Raw genomic sequence first — 15,442 nt, forward strand, 5'->3', positions numbered from 1 at the left:
TGCACTGGAAGCACAGAGTCCACTGGACTGCCAAGGAATTCCCTCTTTTTCTACTTAAGTCAGTGGACTCAAAAATAACCTCCTTGATTCTAACATTTATTGTTAAAAATCTTGTACAGCCTTTCCTCATATCCATGTTACAAAGCACAATGTAACACACAAACATGAATTCAATGGTATCTTCAAGTCAGAGGGGCTGAGAATCATCATTTGGAACCTTTGACAGGAGCACAGAGGTGAAAGATGAAGAGGAACAGCCAGTATCTCAAACATTAGAACATATCCTGCCTGACCTTTGATTTCTCAATATTCCATATTATTGGATTCTGTTTATTTTACATTAGCTTTTTTTTTTTCCAGGAAAACGGGGAAAGATCCAGCTAGTTTAGATATCCAATCTATTTCTTTTCCAGCTAAAAAGTTTCCATTTACATTTTCTACCTCAGCATTTCTGAATTTTAATAATGCATCAACAGTTCATTATTTAAAGGAAAGATAATGTCTTATAAACTAACCTAAAGCATTATGCTGCATCTATGTATTTACATTCAAACAATCAATAAACATTTATTGGGTCTTAGCATAAACCCATAAGTCAGGTTGATAAAAAGCATTGGTACTTTATTTATGCAAGAATATCAATTTTCCCCCCAACAAGATTTACCTCCTGGGGCGTGGTGAATCAAACTTACTAATTATGTTCGCTGTATTAATTTCTACTCTAGTGCTGTGGACTATGTTTCTAATATACAAATTTTATACTTAGAAAAGAATTTAAAAGGATGTACTGAATGAATGACTTAAAAAGATGACTCTATTTCCATAAGTAAAATTGCAATAAATAAGTATACAGTAGAGGCAAGCAAAACTTTGTGATTAGATACGTGCACATATCACAAATAGGCTGTCAGTGCCTAAAAGATTAGGACTCATTCAAACAACACTTTCCCTGTTTTCAGTAACAACACAAGCTTTTACAGTCCTGACTTAAAGCATCTTTGATGAAAATGGTGCGACTGTCATTTAGATAAGTTTATAGGACTTAACATATGGAGTCAGCATTTCTGGATTGTGAATTCGTAAGAAACACCTTTATTATTTCCAGAGCTTGCACACGGCAGAAAATGCAATAAAGAGTGACACACAAATAATAGAGAGTTTTAACATTTATGAAAAATGCAAGATGAATCATTGTGAGCCTTTCTTTCTCCTGTTTAACACTGCTATCAAAATAAGAACGTGGATTCACAGGTAAGTATAAATCCTGCCTCAGAAGTATTTCCAAACATGCAAAGGTTTCATAAGCTGAACTGCAAGAGAATTTCCCTGCTGTGAGGCTCTACAGGACCAGCACAGTCAGCAGAATGTTAAGAATCCTTCCGCAAACATATGTTACCTAAGCTACTGGACTGATCCAAGGTTCCTTATGTTTACTGACAATCATTTTGAAAAAGCATAGGTCTAACACTTCTAAGGCAGCCAGTCATCATTTCAAAAAAGAATCAAAAGGTGTCCTTTAAAAGTCTCTAATTTGAAGGATAATGGTTAATTGAAAATATCAATATTCCAAAAAATGTCATACTTGACTGCTTAAGTAAACTAATTACTTATTTGGTAAGTTTTTATCAGTGGCCTTAAACACTGTTAGAAGAAAGCCAAGGGGATGGCCAGAGTAATTAGGCCATCTTTCCACTGCTGGAATATTTAATTCCCTCTGAGGAAGAAAAATAAAAAATAAAACCAAACTCAACAGGAAGAAAATTATATAGTTTATTTATTCAACTTGTTTTGCAAGGAACCTCAATAATAAAAAGATGTAGGTAGAATATATTTATAAAACCAGGGAAACAGAGTTAGGCTGATATGTATGATACTATTATAAATTTACATTTATGTTTTCAGAGGACAATAGATTTGAAAGTCCTTCCTCTTTATGAACTGCAAGATTAACCTTTTGTTAACCAACCTTTCCTCCTGCCCTTGCATTAAGGGAGCCACTAGTTAATTATTATATTTAAACATACATATTAAACAGGCAATCACTATTTGATAGCAAAAATGTCCTATATTAATGTGTTAAACTGTATATCACCTATAAATTCATCAAGATGCTAATTATCATGTTATTAAAAATCATTACAATTGTCACCATAGCTAACATTTTTGCATGTGGTTACAGCTACACTCACCTTATTGGCACTTGATGTTAACAACAGTTCCACAAAGTTCCTGTTACAATGAGGGAAGGGGTTCATGCAGTCCTTTAAGCATTAATTGAATGCCTGCTATGCTCCCAGAATAAGGCCAGGGGTTGGGAAGGAGAAAGGGGTGAAGACGTGGCTCCTTCCTAAATTGTATTAGTCAGGGATGGCTAATTAGAATCTACCCCTCAATTAAGCAAATAAGGAACCAAGAGACGGAAGGCAATACTAAAGCAAAGTCTTCCATGGGCTCATTAAGTGACTAAGGGGAGCTAGTTTCTCTTTTCTAACCTAAAAAGCACCTGCAGGTGGCCCTCATTATTCGCAGATTCTGTATTTGCAAATTAACCTCGTTACTAAAATTTACCTGTAGCCCCCAAATCAATACAGCACTTTTGTGGTCATTCACAAATATGTACAAAGCATCAAAAAATTTTGAGTTGCCTGATACAAGTGTTTCCAGCTGTCTTGAACAAGGACTTGGCTCTGCCTTTTTGTTGCAGTTCTCATACTGTAAAGAAGTGTCCTTCTCACGATCTATTTAGTTTTTCTTGTTTTTAGGCCTTTTTTCTTTTTTGGCCACACCACGCAGCTTGTTTGCAGGATCTTAGTTCCCTGACCAGGGACTGAACCTGTACCCTTGACAGTGAAAGCACGGAGTCCTAACCACTGGACCGCCAGGGAATTCCCTTGTTTTAATGCTTTTTGTTGGTGATTTCACTATAGAAAATGTCTCACTATTTAAAAGTGTGGCACTCAAGTGTTGTCTACGTTCCTAAGTTCAAAAAGGCTGTGACGAGTTTGCAGCAAAAACACATGTATTAGGTAAGTTTCATTCAGGGGTGAGTTACAGTGCTATTGGCCCTGAGATCAATGTTAATGGATAAACAATATATATAATGAAGCGTCTTAAAACAAAAACATACATACAACAAGGTTATATACTGATCGGTTATCGAAAATGTTGTGATCAAAAGCTCTAAGAAACCTAACCCTGTGTTTCCTCTTAGAAACAACGGTTCAGTATTCCATCAGTATTTGTGGCAACTTTATAGACTATAACTACCCTAAATAATGAGAATCAGCTGTAGATGTTATTGTTTTTAGTTATATTTTATAGTATCTCTCATATGTTTGAATTAGTTTGAGAATAATCTTAATCCATAAAAGATTAAACCCAAAATCCAAGGATTAAATAAGCTATTATCCATAATTTCCTTCACAATATTAATTGTATCAAGTTTTCATATGTTTAAGGTAAAAAGAAATGAACTTTGCAGCAGTGAATTTTTAATCACCAAAGTATTACATAAACATTTGTTCCATAACTCCATTTTAAATGAAAAAATATTTTTTAAGATCATGAAATTAAAGCAAAATAAATGATGCTCATATGTATATACACATATGTGAATATATATATATATATATATATATATATATATATATATATACAGTTTTTGCTTGAATTCTAGCCTTTCAGTTCACACATTTCCCCTAGATTGCACTTCAGTGTCATTTGATCTGTGTTCCAATGGAAGAGATATTGATTCAAGGTATTCAAAAGAATGGAATAGGTATTCTGATAGGTAGGTATTCTAAAATGCTTCTTAGTTTCACAATAAAGCTTATCCCCAGCTCTTTTTAATAACCTGTCTTCTCCATATAAAGATGGTGTTCAAGGTCCTGTTGATTAAAAAAAAAAATTTAAGGTCCACCCCTGTAAACACAGCCTGACACACAAAGAATGCAAAGATGGAAACCACCCCACCACCGCACCCCACCCCCACCACCCCACACACGCATGCACACACACACACACACACACACACGCGCGCGCGCGCGCGCGCGCGCGCACACACGTTTGTCAGGAAAATGCTGAGAGCCTTGACCAGTAAAGGTGGGAGGTTGGCAGGGAACTGCTCACATCCTCCTACATGGCCCCCTCTGGTGACAAACAGCATTTGTGAAATAGCAGCCCAGGGGTCAGGGTAAAATCTGTGGCAATGGAACTGGGCCAAAAAATAGACTCAGAGGAACAGTAGATATGTAACCTTGACCTCATTAGCAGCAAACAGTAACCAACTGCTAATTACCTTATGGCTATACTGTAAACTGATAACTTGTGTATGTAAATTGTGTATGTTTGTATATAAATTGGGTATGCTTGGCACCTAAAATTTGCAAGAATTTAATATGATTTAAGTTAGGGAGAGACAGTACTAGATTAACCAACATCCTCTAATGGAAAATGAAGGTTAAATCTTAAAGTAGTGATGAACTTGCTGGTGGAAAACATACTAATTGTACCAAATATATTCACTTAGTCACATTAATTTAGCTTTGTTCTGTCCTGTATTCTGAGGAGGAGATAATTCAATCAGAATCAAAGTAAAATGAAGCTAGCTAACTAAAGGTTACCAGAAAAATATACACGTACGTTCTTCAAGAACAAAAATAATTCTTTTAGTAGGCACATCACGATAAAAAGGACGCTGTAAGTAAATTAAACAGTTTCTTAGAAATCCAGTTAGTTCCATGTATTGAATATATAACCTCAAGGATTAATTATATCAGACCAGAGAGTGGCATTTCTAACCTCTACAGAAGCAACTTTAGGATAGATTCTAAGATTACAAAGACATGTCTCCCTCATCTTCCCCAAAGCACAGTTGTATAGCAACAAATAACTACAAAGCCACATGCCTTAAATGTCTCAGTTCAAGTTTATACAAGAGACGGTGAGAAAACAATCCAAGATATAAGTCTACCAGTGGCAATTACGGTTTGAACAGAAAAGGAAAGATCTCCAACATCTCGTACATACTGAGTGTCTACGAGTGCCAGGCACAGAGCTGGCATCCAGAGACACAGTGAAAGACAAGACAGACTCCATCACTGACTTATTCGAATTTATATTTTAATGATGGCAAAGAGAAATACAAATGAATATAATGGTCATGGTAGGCGCCATGCAAGAGACAAACTGGGTGACGTAACTGAGAAGAGGGTAGGCAAGGACATCTTAGGGGGCTTAAAGGAGGTCTCCCTTGGGATATTTATGTAGGAACCAGAATTGTGAAAATGGGGGTAATGAAAGTTATTAACTATGTTCATTGTGAATTTTGTTCATATGTTGCTCATTATTATAATTATATTGAATTATGAAAGTGGGGAGGAGAAAAGAAAAACTGCCAGAGAGAAACATAATGATCAAAACTATATAAAGTTTCATCACAAGTCTGTAAACACTGCTCCGCCTCACTGCAACCATTTTGCTTTCCTACCTCAAGCACCAATGCAGAGTCACATAGGTTCATAATCAATAAAGACCACAAAACCGGGCTTCCCTGGTGGCACAGTGGTTGAGAATCCGCCTGCCAATGCAAGGGACACGGGTTCGTGCCCCGGTCCGGGAAGATCCCACATGCCGCGGAGCGGCTGGACCCGTTAGCCATGGCTGCTGAGCCTGCGCGTCCGGAGCCTGTGCTCCATAGCGGGAGAGGCCACACTGGTGAGAGGCCCGCGTACCCAAAAAAAAAAAAAAAAAAAAAAAAAAAATGACCACAAAATCAAGAAAAGAAAAATCCCACAGTTTCTGTTGTTAAGTCACTTCCCGAGGATATAAACTGCTCATAATTAAGCTATTATTTATCAAGACTTGGCTATGTTATATGCATGCTATGTATAGTACTTCATTTAATCCTCACAAGTCAAGAAGGCAAGTGTTATAAACTGTTTTGCAGCTGAGTAAACTAAGATAGAGTCTAAATAATTTGTCTGCAATTACACAGCTGTGGAGGAGTAGAGTTTGTACTCTGAAGCACAGTTGGACCTGTCAGACTGATTTTTAACTACTATGCTAGAAAGCAAAATTAAGGAAAGAATTGAAATGATTATCTTCTCTGGCTTTCTCTATTCATCCAATCACGTTCCCACTGACTGTACTGAATTTTGTACTCAATTACTTAATTGCAGTATAAAAATAGACTTTGGCTTCTCTGGCGACACAACTTTCACATGCCAGGAATACTTTTCGAGAAAACAGTGGGATGGACTTCAGATTTCACTGAAATGCCCGAATCATACAGCTGCAAGGATACCTTCCTCAGATAAGAACTATCTTATCTTGTAGTTTGTATTTTTGTTTTGTAGAATTCCACATTTCATCAAGATGCCTGAATGGCAGCTTGATCCAGTTTTGACTTGATCCAATGTCTAGCATAAAAGATGAAGATGTGATAGTGAAGTCATTATTCTAATTAATATTTCAATCATGCTTGCAAACAGCCCTTTACTTCCAATAGATAAACCAGCTTGTAAAAGGCAAGCATAGCCCAAAAGATTTATCTAGGATTTCTCTTCACACAGGAAATACAACCAGTGTTCAGACTATCTTATTGCGATTGGTCAAAGAATGACATAATAGATTCTGTGATATTTTATACTTAATTTCATTATCTACACCAATGGAATTATAAATGAATCCACATACTCATAAGTTCATAGTTTTCCATTACCACAACTATATATAATTATCTAAAACACAGCCACCTTATTCAGTTATGCCTACCTTAAAATGGGTATTTCAGTCCAATCCGAATTTAAAGAAAAATTAGGAATGTCTGAATAATGATTTGAGGTCTAACAAAGTTAGAGAGAAAAGTCATTCTCAAGATAAACATCATTTCCCTGCTTTCTTTTAAATCTATCAGGCCAGGATTTTCTTTTAGCAATTTTCTCTGGTCACTCCCATCTCCCCAGTGATATACAATGTCAGGAAGGTAGAAATCATATTTGTCATGTTCTCTGAATAATTTCCAGCTCTGCTCACAGGATGTTTTAAAGTTTGCATATCTCACATGTGTTTTTAATGGTCCAGTATTCACGGCATTGTTATGAGTGAATATCTTTACATTGGTAGGACTATACACCGTCATTTAAAAATGAGCCAGACTTCAATTCGTTTGGAACAGTTTCTAAAAATTTCCATACAAATATTCCAGTGTTGCTCACATGTACAGATAAGTCGATATGCCAGCAAACGATCACCTCTTTACACTCCTAACATAAACCTTGTGTGAATAAGACATAAGTCAACATGAATGAATAATTCATTCACATCCTTGCTTCGCTGTCCTCGTACACTAGGGTCTCACATTAAATGTCACCTCAGAGAGTCCTTCTTAGTTCACTAATCTAATGGTACCCGTCATCCCCTCACAACCTCCTGCTTTATTATTAACAGAACACTTACCAGCGATAACTTTTGTTTAGGCATTTGTGCGCTTTTCTTCCCCCTGGCTCTAAACAAGGCCAGTAAACATCATAAGAACTGAGACTTATATTTCACGCATCATCCCACTACGTAGCAAAGTACTTGGCATATAAGAAGTATACAGTAAATGCTTGTTGAATGATATGTGAGTGGATGAATCAATGTGTGAGAATGGAAACCTGAGAAACACATATGGAAATACATTCATTCATCCAATAAATACCCCATCTTCAGGCATCATGTAATACTGATTTTTAAGAACTTGTATATTATGATGAAAGAAGAAAAAATGCCTTTTATACCAGTGGTTCTCAACTGAGTGCAGAGTGGAAGGACATTTCACAATATCTAAAGATGTTTTTACCTATCGCAACTGGCAGGGTAATGCTAGCGTCTACTGGGAGGCCAGGGACGCTGATGCTAAGCACCCAACGTTGTGGAAGACAGCACCCTACAAAAGAGAAGCACCCAGCCCCCAATTTTAAGAATACTAATGCTTTATACTATTCTCTATTCCTCATAAGAATTTAACTTAACACATATTTATTAGACAACTATCATATGCTAGTATCAAATTGAAGTTCTGTGAAGAAAAAAGACATGTTGTAGATGGACTACAAACAGATTGAAACTAATAGATAGTTGACGTGCTAGATGGAAAGATAGAGGGATATATGGCTGGATGAATGGGTACTTCGATTATATATATATGCATATATAAACCAAACTACAGCAGTCACAACCCTCCGTGTTGGACTAAAATAAACCATATTAGTGATTGCTAATTGCAGGACATTTATAGTCTTGCTATCATCTTATTGTGTCTCCACAGAACTTGTTCTTTTTAACAGTAAAACATTGGACTGCATAAAAAGATGCACATGAGTTTGGGGAGAGACTGTATGGTCATTTAGGCATTATTGCTAATGATACTTGTGAACAGATTGGCTGTAAGTGAGAACCGATCACCAGTTTTTAGTTAGGTGCCCCATGAAGTAAATATAATGTCTTCTTCAAATGAAAGGCATGTGTCTCTTTCCCAAAAACGAGCATCACTGTGACAAGCGAGAAATGTATCAACTATGTAGACAGAATGCTTCCGCATATGATTTGGTAGCAAACTGGAATCTAAGCAAAGACTTTGAGCAGAGGTTTTTCAAAAATAGATGTTCCAATAGTGGGGATTACACTTAGATCACTGGACAGAAAAGAAAAATGTTATTTCCTTGGAGGTCCTCCATTTTACATAGCATGGCCCATAAATTAGGTTATGAGTTGCAAAGGCAGGATCTATAAAAAGATAGGGAGTAGACGTAGCTTCCTCCAAGTCTTCCTCATTTCCACTATAGTATAGAGGGAACCCATAGTGTATGCTTTGGAAGCTCATATATTAAAACTGAAATGATACAGAGAAGATTACCACGGCCCCTTTTTAAGGATGACATGTAAATTTACGGGGGCTTCCACATTGACCAGTGGGATGACATATTCAAAGTGCCAATGATCAACCCCAAATTCTAAGTCCCTCAAGATAATTCTTCAAAATTAAGGAGAAATTAAGACAGTCCCAGGTCAACCAAAACTTAATTTGATGCTACCATATCTGTCCCACAAGAAATATTAATGTGACTCCTTCAAGCTGAAATGAAAGGGCACTAGGTGTTAAGCTGAATTTACACAGGGGAGTAAAAAGCACCAGTAAAGGAAAATATATGACATTGTATATGTATTTTTATAGCTCTTTTTTCCTCCTGATTAAAAGATAATGACATGAAGCAATAATTATAAAACTGTATTGATGAGCTTACATTGTATAAAGATGTGATTTGTATGACAATAACAGCACAAAGCAGAGAGGAGATAACAGGAATATACTGGGGCAGAGGTTCTATATACTATTATTTAGTATTAATCTGATAGTGTTTTTTAGGTCAGACTAATTATAATCCTCAGGGCAACCATTAAGAAAATAAAATTTTAAATACAGAAAAAGAAGCAACAAGAAAAGTAAAATGATACACTAGCAATTATTTAACACAAAAGAAGGTACTAAGGGAGGAGTAGAAAAACAAAAAAATTGACAGAAGACATAGCAAAATGTTAGATGTCAATTCTACTGTATCAATAATTACATTAAATGTAAATGGATTCAACACTCTAATTTGAAAGCAGAGCTTAAAGAAAATTTTCCAGCCAGATGCTGTTCAGAAGTGAAAAACTTCTGATTCAAAAATGTCGGGCTTCCCTGGTGGCGCAGTGGTTGAGAATCCGCCTGCCGATGCAGGAGACACGGGTTCGTGCCCTGGTCCGGGAAGATCCCACATGCCGCGGAGCAACTAAGCCCGTGAGCCATGGCCGCTGGGCCTGCGCGTCCGGAGCCTGTGCTCCGCAACGGGAGAGGCCACAACAGTGAGAGGCCCATGTACCGCAAAAAAAAAAAAAAAAAAAAAAAAAAATGTTTATAGGCTGAAAGTAAAAGGAAGAAAAAGTAACTGAAATAGATCTTGGGTGGCTTTACTACCATTAGACAAGATAGACTTTAAGAAAAACATTGTTACTAAAGACAAAGAGGGACATTCTTTATAATGCTAGTAAGTCAACCTGTCATTAGATATAACAATTATAAACTAAGTGTACCTTAAAACAGAGTCCAAATACACAAGATTAAAAATGGACAGAAATGAAGGGAAAAACATACAATTCAATGATAATAGTTGGAAATTTCAATACTTCACTTTCAGTAATGGATAAAATAACTAGGCAGAAGATCAACAAGGAAATTGAAGATCCAGAAGTTTCCATGGGCTTTTGTGGGAGGACATAGTAAGAGATGAATTGAAAACTACAGAGCCACTATACCAGGATAGAGTAAATCTGTATTAGTATAACTTCTCCAGAGAAACAGAACCAATAGGAAATGTATATATGTATATAGATGTAGATATAGATATACAGAGATTTATTTTGAGAAACTGGCTCACACAATAGTGGGGCTTCTTAAATCCCATTTGTGCAGAGTAAGCTAAGAGGCTGGAGACTCCGGAACGAGTTGCAGTTTGAGTCCACAGGCCATCTGCTGTCAGACTTCCTTCTTGCCATCAGGCAAGGTCAGACTCTGTTCTATAAAAGCCTTCAACTGATTGCATGAGGCCCACCCACATCACAGAGGTCAATCTACTTTACTTAATGTTCACCAATTTAAATGTTAATCTCATCCAAAAAAATACCTTCACAGAAACACCTAGAATAATGTGTGACCAAGTATCTGGGCACTGTGGCTTAGCCAATTTGCCACATAAAATTAACCATTACAGGCTCCAGTGATGAGTTGGACAGATGATATGGCTAAGACTCAGAGGGGCCTAGCACCACGTATGGCTGTTAGCACAGCTGATGTCATCTTGGGCCCTTACATTTTCTCCTGTGCTTCCACTGACCCTATGCAGGACTGTACTGGGCAGTAAATCACTTCTGTTATGAAGGGCTTTGTAGTTAATAGGTATCATTTAATAATCATTAGGACCAGATGGCTCTATGCTCTGTTAGTCCCGTTAGTCCCCAAACAATGATGACAACTTGCACTGACTATTCCCACAGCCACAAAACTACTGATAGTTACCCATTCATAAATCTTGACTTACGAATTCATGTCCTATTTCCAAGCACCCATGCCTATACCCTAGGTTAACTGTAAAATTATCCCAATGGCCCATCAGCAGTGTGGAATGCAGCTGCAAATGCTTCCAGATCTTTGTCTGCCCAATCCCACCCTGCCTCATTTTTCAGTCTCATGATGCATGCTCAGTTTGGTAGGCACTTTCTTGTTCCCCCTGTCCTCCAACACATCACTTAACAAAACTTGAGGTGCATAATCAAAACCAGAGGATTTTCGGGCCCTGGTAGTGCAAAAGAACCAGCAGAATCACAATTTTACCAGCCTCATAATTTACAACAGCCTGGGGTGCTGGTCATGACTTAGACATTAAATGCTAACTGCAGGGCATGATGGTGAGAGCAAGAAAGGAATCAGAAGATAGCACAGGCCTGATCACTTGGCTATGAGCCCCTTTCTATGCATCCATGGAGTCATGTAAATTCCCAGGCACTTTGGCAATTTCTTCAGGAGTAGAAGTCTAAAAAGGAATAACTCTGAAACACTGAACATTGCTAAGGAGACTAAGTTACTCAAAATGGTTAAGGTTTTACAACCTGAACACTACTGAAATTTTGGACCAGATAATTCTTTGCTTTGGAGAGATATCCTGCACATTGTAGAATGTGTAGGAGAATCACTGAGCCTCTACTCATGAGAGACCAGTAGCACCCTTTCCTTTCCCAAGTTGTGACAATCAACAATCTCTCCAGACATTGTCAGATACTCCCTGAGGGGCAAAATCAGTCCAGATGAGAACCACTACGTTAGCGAATGTGATATTCTTAATTGGAAAATTCTCTAGCCAAGAGTTTTATATATATTGTGTGTATGTGTGTATATACATCCGTATGTGTGTGCACACATTTGTAGGTGGGTGTGTATGAGTGACAGGGAGGTCGGGCATTACTATTAGTTAACTCCTAAAACCAGGGAGGAAAAAGATTGTCATCTGTAACCCATGATAGAAGAATATGTATTAAACTACCCATCGAACCAACACACCAAAGTTCTTGTAGTTGAACTCTTTACCCTTCAATGATCCCTCACAGGAAAAGTCATTTAGTTGATTATAGTCGAGGAGACAGTCTCCATCACCCCCTGACTCTCGCCTCTTGTGCCATTCTTGAATGCTTGCCTTTAGACAGAGGTTCTCTCTCTCAGATACTGCTCGCGTGTAATAAATATACCAGAAGGAGTTGTGAACCAGCTTTACCAGTAACGAAAATATTTCAGCATTTTAATTCTTATCTAAATTATTTTGTAGGTCCTTCAGTTTATCATTAATGGGAAAATGCTTTGCCACAGATTATCTTCTTCTTTTAAGAAGACTGAGTTTCAATTTTCTTGACAAATTCTGTTAGAAAAAGGTTTATATACCATACATGTCAACACAACAGTCTCTTGAAAAAACCCTGCAAAATCTCCCATTCTTTTAAGTACAACTTACCATCACTGTTGCTGAAATTAAGTCTTAGCCTATCAATAACATTTTTAAATCTATTTTAAAATCTTATCTTAATTCTGACTTAGCAAAGATATTCCATAGACCCATATAGCACCAGTATAGACCTCTTTTCATTTCTTTCTTTTTGTCTAGTGGAAATCTGATTTCATCCCAACATAAGCATAATCAGCAGTTTAGAAAAAGCACTGTACAATGTGAAATAAAGGACTATATTTCTAGGCAGTGGTTTTATACTGAGTAGGAAAAAAAAACCCCTGCTTGCCAAGTAAAGGCATTAACACATTTTCAAGGGACTTCACAACTGCAATTTTTTCCCTCGGCTCAGCATTTCATTTTTACAGGATCTATTAATCAAGTCTAAGCAGCCTTTAAATCCCCAATCCCTACTTCAGATTGTTTCACAACTGCTGCCCTCTTCTCCCTTTGTCTCTAGTACTATCTTCCTCTCTCTCTATTGTTTTAACTCAGCTCTTTGCTCTACTCCTTCAATCATCTCCATCTACCATCCTTTGAGAACAGCAGCCATCAATTTCCAAAACCATACAAGGACTAACGTTTATACTTTTGAAGGGAATTCACTGAATAATAAAGATCATTTAAGAAATGCCAGGAAAAAATTGATCACTGCCGAATTTAGAGCAACCAGTCCAGACTGGAGAGACAAAAAAAGGAAAAAGATGACAAATTCACCTTTGTTATTTATTGTATTTGAATATTAAAACTCACAGAATCTAAGAAGTGTTTAACTGAATCGAGAAGAGACCAGCTATAGAAAATAGCTCCTCCTTAATTACAGTAAACCTTTTAAGAAGCTAAAGGTATGTAAAAAGATGTATAAGATTAAAGGAATGGTACGGTGATAAAAGGAACCAGGTATCTCCTTCACTAGGAAATTGTTAGATCAAAATTTTTTCACTATTTCACTAAAGTGGAAAGCCAAGTAAGTGGTTGGCTATTTTCTTCTCTGTCCTTATCCTTAAACGTAACTGAACAATTCCCAAGTACCTAAAGGCTAAACATCATTAATCTATTTTTCTCAGATACCTGTCATAATTCTGAATGTTGTTATTCTATAGGTGCATTTTATTCATGTCCCCATAAGAATATTAAGATCTGGGCATAAGAAATACAGAGAAATCAGAGCAATCCCAACTTGACTGAAACCATTTAAAAGCCAAGGGCAAATCCAAGCTTCCTATTTTTTTCTTCCACAACAAGACTCAAAATAATGCCATTCCTTGCTTTGTTCCTATCCTTGATAGAGTTCAGATACTAAAACATTACTTCCTGTCTGAGATTTGCAGACTGCCATTCATAGCATCATAAAATACCACTTTTATTGAGTAACTCTCTGTGTACCTCTGCAAGGAAACGGTCTCTTCCTTAAGTCCAATTTCCCAAATCTACCATTATGCTTTTTTTTTTTTTTTTTTTTGCGGTACGCGGGGCTCTCACTGTTGTGGCCTCTCCCGTTGCGGAGCACAGGCTCCGGACGCGCAGGCTCAGCGGCCACGGCTCACGGGCCCAGCCGCTCCGCGGCACGTGGGATCTTCCCGGACCGGGGCACGAACCCGTGTCACCTGCATCGGCAGGCGGACTCTCAAATACTGCGCCACCAGGGAAGCCCCCATTATGCTTCTTGAAGTGACAGAAAACTGCTTTCATATGCAATTTCTACCCCGCCTTTTTATAGATACTGTTTAAAAAAAAAAAAAAAAAGCAGCAAATCAAAGGGAAAAACAGGTTAATTTTATGCCAATCACGAAACCTGGTGACAGGTGTTGCCATATGTTGTGACAAGATCTCCTGACCATGGGTCACCGCTTTGAAAGCAACTAGAGAACGGCTTGCAGTACTGTGACACACAGGAAGGCCCCCTGGGATCTCATGCAAAGAGACGGGTATGAAATTAACTCGTGGCATCATGGTATTTTCCAAACATGACAGCTCCCAGGTCAGTAGCCAGTTAAGCACAGCGGGGATTGTGGGCTGTGTGTGGGGTGGGGGGGCGAACTTCAGCATCTAGTAAATGATTTCAGTGGAGTCTCTGGTGAGCCCTAAGAAAAAAACATCCCCACAGAGATGTCTAGAAAGGTTAAAATCATAGAAGGCAGTGAGCAAATATCGATACATTAAGTTAAGCAAAGTCACTCAGTTTTGGACAGTCTCCTAATTTTACTTTGCTCCCTGGACCAGTTTCCACAGAGAAGATGAATGAAGTATTCAGTATGATGATTTTGAAGAGCTCTTTATTTCTTCCCTGAATTAGAACAAGGGTTTCAGTCATGAGTTGAGGAAGCACTGAAGCAACCACGCTTCCTCCCAACACACACACAAGCGTGCACACGAACGCACGCGCGTGCACACACACACCTCTCTGCCACATGAAGTAAAACACAAATTCCCAAACTGGAACTTTCACAATTGTGTTACATGCGCAAATGTAAAATCTCTAAACAGTAGCAGTAAAATCTCATTATAGAAAATAAAGATGTTAAAAGAGCAAAGCAAAACACTTGGATCATATAATAAACGCATGTGTCACAGGCTTACTTTACTGACTTCTGAGTTAATTCCCTTTCCTACACCATTTCCAAATGTCATGTCAAAGATAACAGGTGGAAACGGGCAAATACAGAGTAGGAGGAATAAGCAAATTTAGCAACTAGAAATACAGCCACCTAAACCAGGTATTTATTTTCTTTGAATTCCTAGTATAAAAACAACACTTTGGCACAATTTTCATAGTATGTTTTAAGAGAAACAAATCATAAGCACAGTGATTGTAGTCTGAAATGCAAGCAACTTTTGGTCCTGAAAGCATAAAAGTTACATAGGAATAT

The 15,442-nt window shown here is 37.7% G+C and overlaps 1 protein-coding gene and 1 non-coding gene across 12 annotated transcripts in view; one reads left to right on the forward strand and one right to left on the reverse strand.

Moving 5' to 3' along the window:
- The window catches only part of CHL1 (cell adhesion molecule L1 like), a 202,123-nt gene that overhangs the window by 113,282 nt on the left and 73,399 nt on the right, over window positions 1-15,442 (reverse strand). The window lies entirely within an intron of this gene.
- LOC131764678 (U6 spliceosomal RNA) lies at window positions 8,850-8,952 on the forward strand. Its single transcript, XR_009337889.1, has one exon. It is a non-coding gene; the product is annotated as a U6 spliceosomal RNA (small nuclear RNA).

This window comes from Kogia breviceps, chromosome 10, assembly GCF_026419965.1.
Source record: "Kogia breviceps isolate mKogBre1 chromosome 10, mKogBre1 haplotype 1, whole genome shotgun sequence".
Taxonomy (NCBI): domain Eukaryota; kingdom Metazoa; phylum Chordata; class Mammalia; order Artiodactyla; family Physeteridae; genus Kogia; species Kogia breviceps.